The sequence below is a fragment of the Heloderma suspectum genome, chromosome 2 (assembly GCF_057233095.1).
Source record: "Heloderma suspectum isolate Gila_16-S chromosome 2, 16-S_ref, whole genome shotgun sequence".
Taxonomy (NCBI): domain Eukaryota; kingdom Metazoa; phylum Chordata; class Lepidosauria; order Squamata; family Helodermatidae; genus Heloderma; species Heloderma suspectum.
The window spans coordinates 175,378,674-175,388,304 of NC_139459.1; the positions used below are offsets into that span (position 1 = coordinate 175,378,674).

At 50.9% G+C, this 9,631-nt stretch overlaps 1 protein-coding gene across 1 annotated transcript in view; it reads right to left on the reverse strand.

The window, feature by feature from the left end:
• The window catches only part of SYN1 (synapsin I), a 147,993-nt gene that overhangs the window by 64,220 nt on the left and 74,142 nt on the right, over nt 1–9,631 (reverse strand). The window lies entirely within an intron of this gene.

Genomic DNA, 9,631 nt, shown 5'->3' on the forward strand with positions numbered 1-9,631 from the left:
CTGCCTGATAGGCGGGAGCGAGGGGGCATGTGTCCACCTGATGGAGGCAGTGGGGGGAGTGTTGGGGGCCAGAAGATACCGAGGCTGGGCGGCAGGCACTGGCGGAGCACTAGGGGCAGGCCATGCCAGGTAAGGGGAACAAGGGAGAGATGTGTAGTATCTGTCCCCTGCTCCGGGCCTGTCCAGAGCCAAAGGATGGCTGGGGGAGGCGTGACCCCATCTTCTGGCCTTCGTTTGCTGCTCTGCAATGCCAGGTCTGTTACCCAGAAAACCTCCCTCATCCATGACATGATCCTGGATGAGGGTGCAGACCTGGCATGTATTACGGAGACCTGGCTGGCCGAGGCTGCTGCTCCAACCCTTGCAGCCATGTGTCCAGCTGGATTTTCGTATGCACAGCAGCCGAGGGCTGAGGATCGGGGAGGGGGAGTGGCTGTTATCTACCGAGAGTCCTTGGTCTTCACCAGACCCCCTCTCCGGGAGACCAAGGTTTCTGAGTGCATGTACTGGAGGTTGGGCCCAAAGGGCAGTCTGGGGATTCTGCTTGTGTACCGTCCACCCCGCTGCACAACTGACTCCCTGGCCGAGGTGCTTGAGGTGGTCTCTGATGTGCGTGTGCAGTCCCCTAACTTACTGGTGTTGGGGGACTTCAACGTACATTCGGAGGCCATCCTCACAGGAGCACCTCGGGACTTCATGGAGACCATGGCCTCCTGGGAGCTGCACCATATTCTAACTGGGCCCACCCATGTAGCCGGTCATGCACTAGACCTTGTGTTTGTTTCTGGAGAAGTGGGGAGTGATCTGGAAGTCAGGGGTACCCCCTTGTCATGGTCAGATCACTATCTGGTGACGTTGGACTTCTCGGTTCCACAACCCCTCCGCAGGGGTGGAGGACCCATTAAAATGGTCCGCCCCAGGCGTCTTATGGATCCAAATGGATTCCTGAACGCGCTTGGGGATTCTCTGGGGCATGCCAACGGCCACTCGGTCGAGACCCTGGTGGGTGGCTGGAATGCCGCAATCACTGGGGCATTAGATCAGGTGGCTCCGAAACGCCCTCTCCCCCTGAACAGGGCTCGGACTGCACCATGGTTCAATCCGCGGTTACGAGCTCTGAAACAGGAGGTGAGACGGCTAGAGCGCCGGTGGCGAAAGTCTCGCTCCAAAGACGATCAGACACGGGCTAGAGCTGTATCTTCAGCCTGTCACGTGGCGGTGAAGGCAGCAAAAAAGGAATATTATGCTGCCTCCATCGTGTCTGCAGAGTGCTGTCCCAGGAGGCTGTTCCAAGTGGTCCGGAGCCTGGTCAGTCCTGTGGCTCCGGAACCACTGGAGCATTCTAAGGCCTCCTGTGAGGCCTTGGCAAGGCACTTTGCAGATAAAATTGATCAGATTAGGTGTGTTACTCTGCACGCTGTGGATACAGTTAGTGAGCAAGAGGCGGCCTGTGGCAAACCGGTTTTGTGGGATCGGTTCCAGCTTCTTCCTCCTGATGATGTGGACAAGGTGCTTTCATCGGTACGGCCGACCACCTGCTTACTTGATCCTTGCCCATCTTGGCTCATTATGAGCTGCAGAGAGAGACTGGGTGAGGGGATCAAGGCGGTGGTGAACGCCTCCCTTGAGGAGGGAGTGATGCCATCAGCCCTCAAGGAGGCAGTGATAAGACCGCTCTTAACCAAGCCCTCCTTGGATCCTCAAGTTTTGAACAACTTTCACCCAGGCTCAAATCTGCCATTTTGGGGCAAGGTGATTGAGAGGATGGTGGCGGTGCAGCTGAAGGCACACTTGGAAGAAACTGATTATCTAGACCCATTTCAGTCGGGCTTCAGGCCTGGGCATGGGACAGAAACGGTCGCCTTGGTAGATGATATGAGGAGGGCTCTGGATAGGGGTGAATGCTCCTTCCTTGTTCTCCTCGACCTCTCAGCGGCTTTCGATACCGTTGACCACGGTATCCCCCTGGACCGCCTGGAGGGGTTGGGCATTGGGGACACCGTATTGTGGTGATTCCAGTCCTTCCTCTCCGGCAGGTACCAGAGGGTAGCACTGGGAGAGGAGGTTTCGGACCCGTGGCTACTTACTTGTGGGGTGCCACAGGGTTCCATCCTCTCCCCGATGCTATTTAACATCTATGTGAAGCCGCTGGGGCTATCATCAGGAGGTTTGGGGTGCGGTGTCATCAATATGCGGATGACACGCAGCTCTACCTCTCGTTTAAATCTTCACCAAGGTTGGCCGTAGAATCCCTGTCCAAATGTCTGGAGACGGTGAATGGCTGGATGGGGAGGAATAGGCTGAAGCTGAACCCTGACAAGACCGAGGTACTTTTGGTGGGAGACAAGAGGAGGCTGGGGGATGTTGACCTGGTGTTGAATGGGGTACGGCTACCCTTGAAAGACCAGGTCCGCAGCCTGGGGGTCATTTTGGACTCCCAGCTGTCCATGGAGGCTCAGGTGTCAGCTGTGAGCCGGACAGCGCTGTATCAACTCCATCTGATATGGCGGCTGCGCCCCTTCCTTCCCGACCATCTGCCCCCATCGGTAGTACATGCCCTGGTCTCCTCTCATTTAGACTACTGTAATGCGCTCTACGTGGGGTTACCCTTGAAGACGGTTCGGAAACTGCAGCTGGTACAGAACGCGGCGGCTCGCCTGATTAAAGGCAGCCGCCGGCGAGATCACATCACTCCAGTGCTGAAGGAGTTGCACTGGTTACCAGTTGTTTTCCGGGCCAAATTCAAGGTGTTGGTTTTGACCTTTAAAACCCTATATGGTTCCGGCCCAGCCTATCTTAAGGAGCGCCTCCAGCAGCACCAGACAGGCTGCTTAACAAGATCAGCCTCGGATGGCCTTCTCTCTGTCCCATCAGCCAGGACAGCTAGACTGGTGGGGACGAGGGAGAGGGCCTTTTCTGTGGTGGCCCCCACTCTGTGGAACTCCTTCCCTAGGGAACTCCGTCATGCCCCCTCTTTAATGAGCTTCCGTCGTGCATTAAAAACGCTGTTGTTCAGGCAGGCATTTGGGGTGGGTTAAGGTATTTTAGAAAATACCCTAAATGTTTTTATTGTAGAATTTTATTGTTTTAAACTGTTTTTATTGTATGTTGTACATCGCCCAGAGTGGCTGGGTGACCAGCCAGATGGGCGAATAAATTCAATAATAAAAATAAAATAATAAAAATAAGATGATCAGCAAAATGGGGAGGGGGATTCACATAGCGACATATCATCATCATATTTATTTATTTCATTTCTATACTGCCCAATAGCCGAAGCTCTCTGGGCGGTTCACAAAAAACATCACACAATAAAACAATTTAAAATATATAGAACATTAAAACCACAATATAACAATACAACCACAATAAAACCTAGCAGCAGTGCAGGAGTTTAAAATACAGATTTAAAACAGCAAAGCTAAAAGTTTAGAAAGCTAAAATGCTAAAATGCCTGGGAAAATAAAAAGGTCTTCACCTGGCACCGAAAGGAATACAATGTAGGTGCCAGGCAAACCTCACCAGGGAGCTCATTCCAGAGTTGGGGTGCCACAGCAGAAAAAGCCCTCCTCCTAGTAGCCACCCGCCTCACTTCCTTTGGCAGGGGCTCACGGAGAAGGGCCGCTGACAATGATCTTAAGGTCCGGGCAGGTACTTATGGGAGGAGGCGATCCTTCAGATAACCTGGCCCCAAGCCGTTAAGGGCTTTAAATGTTAATACCAGAACTTTGAATCGGGCCCAGAAATGGACTGGCAGCCAGTGCAGCTGGAAAAGTACTGGCGTAATATGAGCTCGCAGGCCAGTCCCTGTTAACAATCTTGCTGCCCTATTTTGGACCAGCTGAAGTTTCCGGACCGTTTTCAAAGGCAGCTCCACGTATAACGCATTACAGTAATCCAGACGAGAAGTTATCAGAGCAAGGATAACTGTAGCTAGGCTATCTCTGTCCAGATAAGGGCAGAGTTGGTATACCAGCCTAAGCTGATAAAAAGTGCTCCGTGCCACTGAGTTCACCTGTGCCTCAAGTGACAGTTCTGGATCCAGGAGCACCCCCAAACTACGAACGTGATCCTTTAGGGGGAGTGCAACCCCCTCCAGAACAGGTTGAATATCACCTAGCCGGGCAGACGAACCACCCACTAACAGTACCTCCGTCTTGTCTGGATTGAGTTTCAGTTTATTGGCCCTCATCCAGTCCATTACCGTGCCCAGGCACTGATTCAGAACAGCCACTGCCTCACCTGGTTTTGATGAGAAAGAGAGGTAGAGCTGGCTGTCATCTGTATATTGATGGCACCTCAGCCCACACCTCCAGATAACCTCCCCCAGCGGTTTCATGTAGATGTTAAACAGCATGGGGGATAAAATAGAGCCCTGTGGAACCCCATGGCACAATTGCCATGGCACAGAGCAATAATCCCCCAGCACCACCTTCTGGAATCGGCCATCCAAGCAGGAGCGGAACCACTGTAGTACAGTGCCTCCAGCTCCCAACCCAGACAACCTATCCAGAAGGATACCATGGTCGATGGTATCGAAAGCTGCTGAGAGGTCCAGAAGAATCAACAGGGTCGCACTCCCGCTGTCCCTCTCCCGGCAGAGGTCATCCCACAGGGCAACCAAGGCAGTTTCCGTTCCAAAACCAGGCCTGAAGCCCGATTGAAATGGATCTAGATAATCCATTTCATTCAACAGTGCCTGGAGCTTTCCTACAACCACCCGCTCAAGCACCTTGCCCAGGAAGGGGATGTTGGCCACTGGCCTAAAATTATTAACATCCTCTGGGTCCAGTTTAGGCTTTTTGATGAGTGGTCTAATTACTGCCTCTTTTAAAGCGGCAGGCACCACTCCCTCTCTCAAGGAGGAATTTACAACCTCCTGGACCCAGCCAGACATCCCCTCCTTGTTTGATTTAATAAGCCATGAAGGGCAAGGGACAAGCACACAAGTGGTCGATCGGACTTGGCCAAGCACCTTGTCCGTCTCCTCACGCCTCAGTAACTGAAACTCATCCAATAAAACTGGACCAGACGGTGCTCTGAACACCTCTACCAATGGAACTGCATTAATGGTGGTGTCCAATTCATGACGAATCTGAGCGACTTTATCTTCAAAGTGCCGTGCAAAACTCGTCACAGCGTGCCACCGAGGGTTCCACTGTCTCTCGCCCTGGCCCAGAATGTAACAGGCCGCGAACCACTCGGAAAATCTCCACTGGACGACACTGAGAAGATGCAATGCTGGTGGAAAAGAACTGTCTCTTTGCCACCCTCACCACCACAGAGTAGGCTTGATAGTGGGCTCTTACCTGTGTTTGGTCAGACTCAGCACGAGTCTTCCTCCACCTGCGTTCTAGCTGTCTCCCCTCTTGCCTCATTTCCCTCAGCTCAGGTGTATACCAAGGAGCTGGCCAGGCTCTGCTCAGAGGGAGAGGGCGCTTGGGCGCAATCGTGTCAACTGCCCAAGTCATCTCTGCATTCCACACAGCGACCTGGGCTTTGACAGGAGCACCAGCCATACCAGCAGGAAAATCCCCCAGAGCCCTCTGGAATCCATCAGAATCCATTAATCTCCGTGGGCGGACCATTTTAATAGGTCCCCCACCCTTGCAGAGGGGGAAGGCTGCCAGGAGTCTAAACCTCAGCAGGAAGTGATCTGACCATGACAAAGGGACAGATGTTAATTCCTCCACTTTCAGATCACCATCCTCCTGCCCAGTCGAGAAAACCAGATCAAGCGTGTGTCCTTTTATATGCGTTGGGCCGATGACATGTTGGGACAGCCCCATGGTTGTCGTGGTGGCCATGAAGTCCTGAGCCGACCCGGATACAGCGGCCTCGGCATGGAAGTTGAGATCCTCCAGGACCAGCATCCTAGGGGTCCTCAACACCAAGTCCGAGACCACCTCCGTCAGCTCAGGCAGGGAGTCTGATGGGCAGCGGGGTGGGCGGTACACCAACAGAATCCCTAATCTGTCCGGGGTACCCAACACAAGGTACAAACACTCAAGATCTGCACTTGAATGAGCAGGAAGCCTGGAGAGGGAGATTGAATTCCTATAGACCACAGCAACCCCCCCTCCCCGACCCTCAAATCGGTGTTGGTGCTGCACCGAGTACCCAGGGGGGCACAGCTGGGAGAGAGTGACCCCTCCCAGTTCCCCCACCCAGGTCTCAGTAATACATACCAGGTCAGCCCCCTCATCCACAATCAAATCATGGATGAGGGAGATTTTATTTTGGGCCGACCTGGCATTCAGCAGCAGCACCACCAGACCCGAGGGCAAACTGGTAAGGCTGCCAGGAACCATCAGGTTGGGGGAAGAACCAGAAGACGGGACAGCTGTAAGGTGTCTAGCCCCTCTTCTCCTCAGCTGGCCTGTTAATCCCCCAATGCCATACCTCCCCCTGCCCGTGACCAGGGGGATCATCACTGAAAGCCACTGCAAAAAGAGACAAAGAGAGCATGCCTGCAATGGTGAGTGTGCAGAGGGGAGGGGAGGGCACTGCTGCTAATTTAAAAAAAGATGATAACTTCAGAGCCACCCAAAAATCAGCCTTTGGAACACAGCAACTAGTTCTGAAAATATCCAAAAGTCCATTCCATTGTATATCAGCATCTACCAAAGCAGGTTTTATTCTGGTTGTATTGTAGTATTGTGGTTTAGTGCTTTAATACTTTATATTGTTTTACTGTGTGCTTTTTGGTTTTAATTTTTGTGAACCACCCAGGAAGCTTCAGCTATTGGGCAGTATAGAAATGAAATGAATGAATGAATGAATGAATGAATGAATGAATAAATAAATAAATATTATTCAAAAATAACAGGGAAAAGCAGCAGAGTACAAAATCCCTGGAAAAGACCCTGATGCTGAGAAAGACTGAAGGCAAAAGGAGAAGGGGACGGCAGAGGATGAGATGGCTAGATAGCATCACGGATGCAATGAATATGAACTTGAGCACACTCCGGGAGAGAGCGCAGGACAGGAAGGCCTGGCGTGCTATGGTCCATGGGGTCACGAAGAGTCGGACACGACTGAACGACTGAACAACAACAACAAAATCTAGCTTATGCAAGACATCATAAAGACTGGATTGCTCAGGAGAAAGCACCGGCAGCAAGTTCTGAGCACATCCACAGTCCATCCCTTTGCATCTCATGGTGATGATGATTTCCCTTGGAAGCCAGCAAGAACCCATTGCAAAACACACACGCATGTGCACACGCATTCACACACAGACACACTAACAGACACACCCATTCACACACACTCAGACACACACACCCATTCACACAGATACTCAGGCATTTCCTCTCACACACTCACAGGGCCAAACTAATAGCTTTGTCTATTAGTTTTATTTATTTACTATTGGTCTAATAGTTTTATTGACCTTCACACAATACAAAATGAAGTTACAGAATTAGCTGCCACAAAATGTGGGGATGGCCACTAGTTAAGATGGCTTTAAAGAGGGATTAGACACATTCATGAAAAAGAATCAATCTAGCAACAGCTATGGGGAAACTCCAGGGACAAAGGTGGTAAAGAGGGCAAGGGATTTTGATTTCGTGTTCCACTTTTCGACCTCCCCAAAGAATCTGTTTGTCCACTGCAAAAAGCAGGAAACTGGCACCCAGGAGGGTTCTTCTTATGTTGTTATGTTCTCTTAAATGGGTGGCTAGAGGAGCATAATGTGAGAGGACATAGCAGAGCAGAACTGGAAACTACTCCCTGGCCTGGCATCCTAAGGGCCATTGGCTACTCATGAGAGAGCAGTGCAGTCCTCTAGTTAATTGCTCTACTGGGATTGCAACAGGCAGCTTAACAGGACAGATTTGCCTAACTGGTGAGGTCAGTGGAGTGCTATAGGTAGCATGTTAGGGTTGGATGCGGGAAGCAGAGCTTCAAATCAGAAGTGAATCCTGCCCTGCTGCAGAATCATGTGCACTTTTTGTTAACCTCCTTGGCTACAGGAGTTCCCCATATAGGACTGCCCACATCAGAAGAGGATGGATGCAACTATCGGGGACTGCACCCACTCATGGGATGAACTGCGTATTGATGTACATCATCTATGGGAGAGAGCGGCATCTGGCCTCTACATCAGGACAGGATGTGGAGGCTATGGCTAAGAAGGGGGATGGTAAGTCAGAATAGCAGTCTTCTGATATGGAAGAACACTCTGCAGAAGGTGGCGGAACTGATGGCATAACTGTTTGCAATGGGGGGGGTGTTCCCAGTAGCAGTGAGGGTGCCAGCAGTGGAGCCAAAGTTACCGCCCTGGTTACAACCCCAACATAACAACTGAGATCTCTGGAAGGATAACATCTTGAAAGAAATTTGGAGGTAAAGGTGGTCTTGTCAACAGTGGCAGTTCCATGAGCACAGACTTTGGTGTCGGGAATGGTGGAGGCATTCTGATACAGGCGGCACAGAGTGACCGTCTGGAAGCTCCTTGTTATGTGGTTGGGAGACAATACGAGTTGATTCCGAACGAGCATGAGTCAGTTCCAAATGATCTGTATGGGAGGGAGAGCGCCATAAAGTGCAACACAAGTAGTAATGCTTGATGGCATTTCAGTCATAGGGGGGCAACTAAGGGGGAACAAAGGGGGGAAACTAGCAAGAAAACAGATTATCCCATCTCCAAGGAGCTCTGTCCTCATAATAACATGGAGGACCACATGTAAAGTATGGACAACAATAATGCCAGAAAGAGCACAACAACGGTGAATGAAAAACCTCAGAGAAGATAGACAGGGCTGACAAAGTTGCCAGGTACCAAGAGGAACAACACTGCTGGTGGGAACTATGTTTCTGAGGTGAACAAGAAGAGGAACAATGCTGAGGTGAGGACCGTTTGGTGTGACTCCAGGGGAGAGGATTTATCTTGGATCTCATCCTCTGAAATCGATCTATGTATTATAGCTCATCAAAAGATTAATGATCAAGGGGCAATGGAAGCTTCTTCAAAATTGGGATTGTCAAGGCTGACCTTTAAACTCAAGGCCACAACAACAGATATGGACTTGAGTGCCAGATCTCAGAGTAGTCCCTGAGACATGGGCTGATGCCAATGCCACTTTAGGGGCTAATTTGCCAGGAGGCAAGGGCACCTGGTCTGAGGATGGTTCCATCAGGTGACCAGGGAAAGATACCAGCAATAATACCAATGACGCTGGCCTGGTGCAGATAGCCAAACAGGCAGTATGAACTGGTTGGATCTGTGCTGCTTTTAAGGCTTTCTCCCTCAGCATGGCACAAAGATGAGCCATCCGGTTTCATCACGTCCGTTTGGTAAATTCTTGGCAACAGCTACACAAGTCAACCAAGTGCCCCTCACTGAGGAAGGGCAGGGAAAGGAAGTGTCCACTGGTGAGGTATTTTCCCACCACACCGTGAACGCTTCTTGAAGAGGGCCTTGGAGGTCATAAGTCCCCCACGGGGATGACAAGCTAACGATACTTTAGACAAATAAAAATAAAAACATCTAGAAAAATAAAAGAAATAAACTCTGCCCAGCAGATCCAAAGGCCTAACACTGAGATAAAATCTGTCTGGCATGGAGAATGTTCCAAAACACTGCTATCAGCTGAGGAAAAGGAATTGAGTGGGAAGGAGGGAC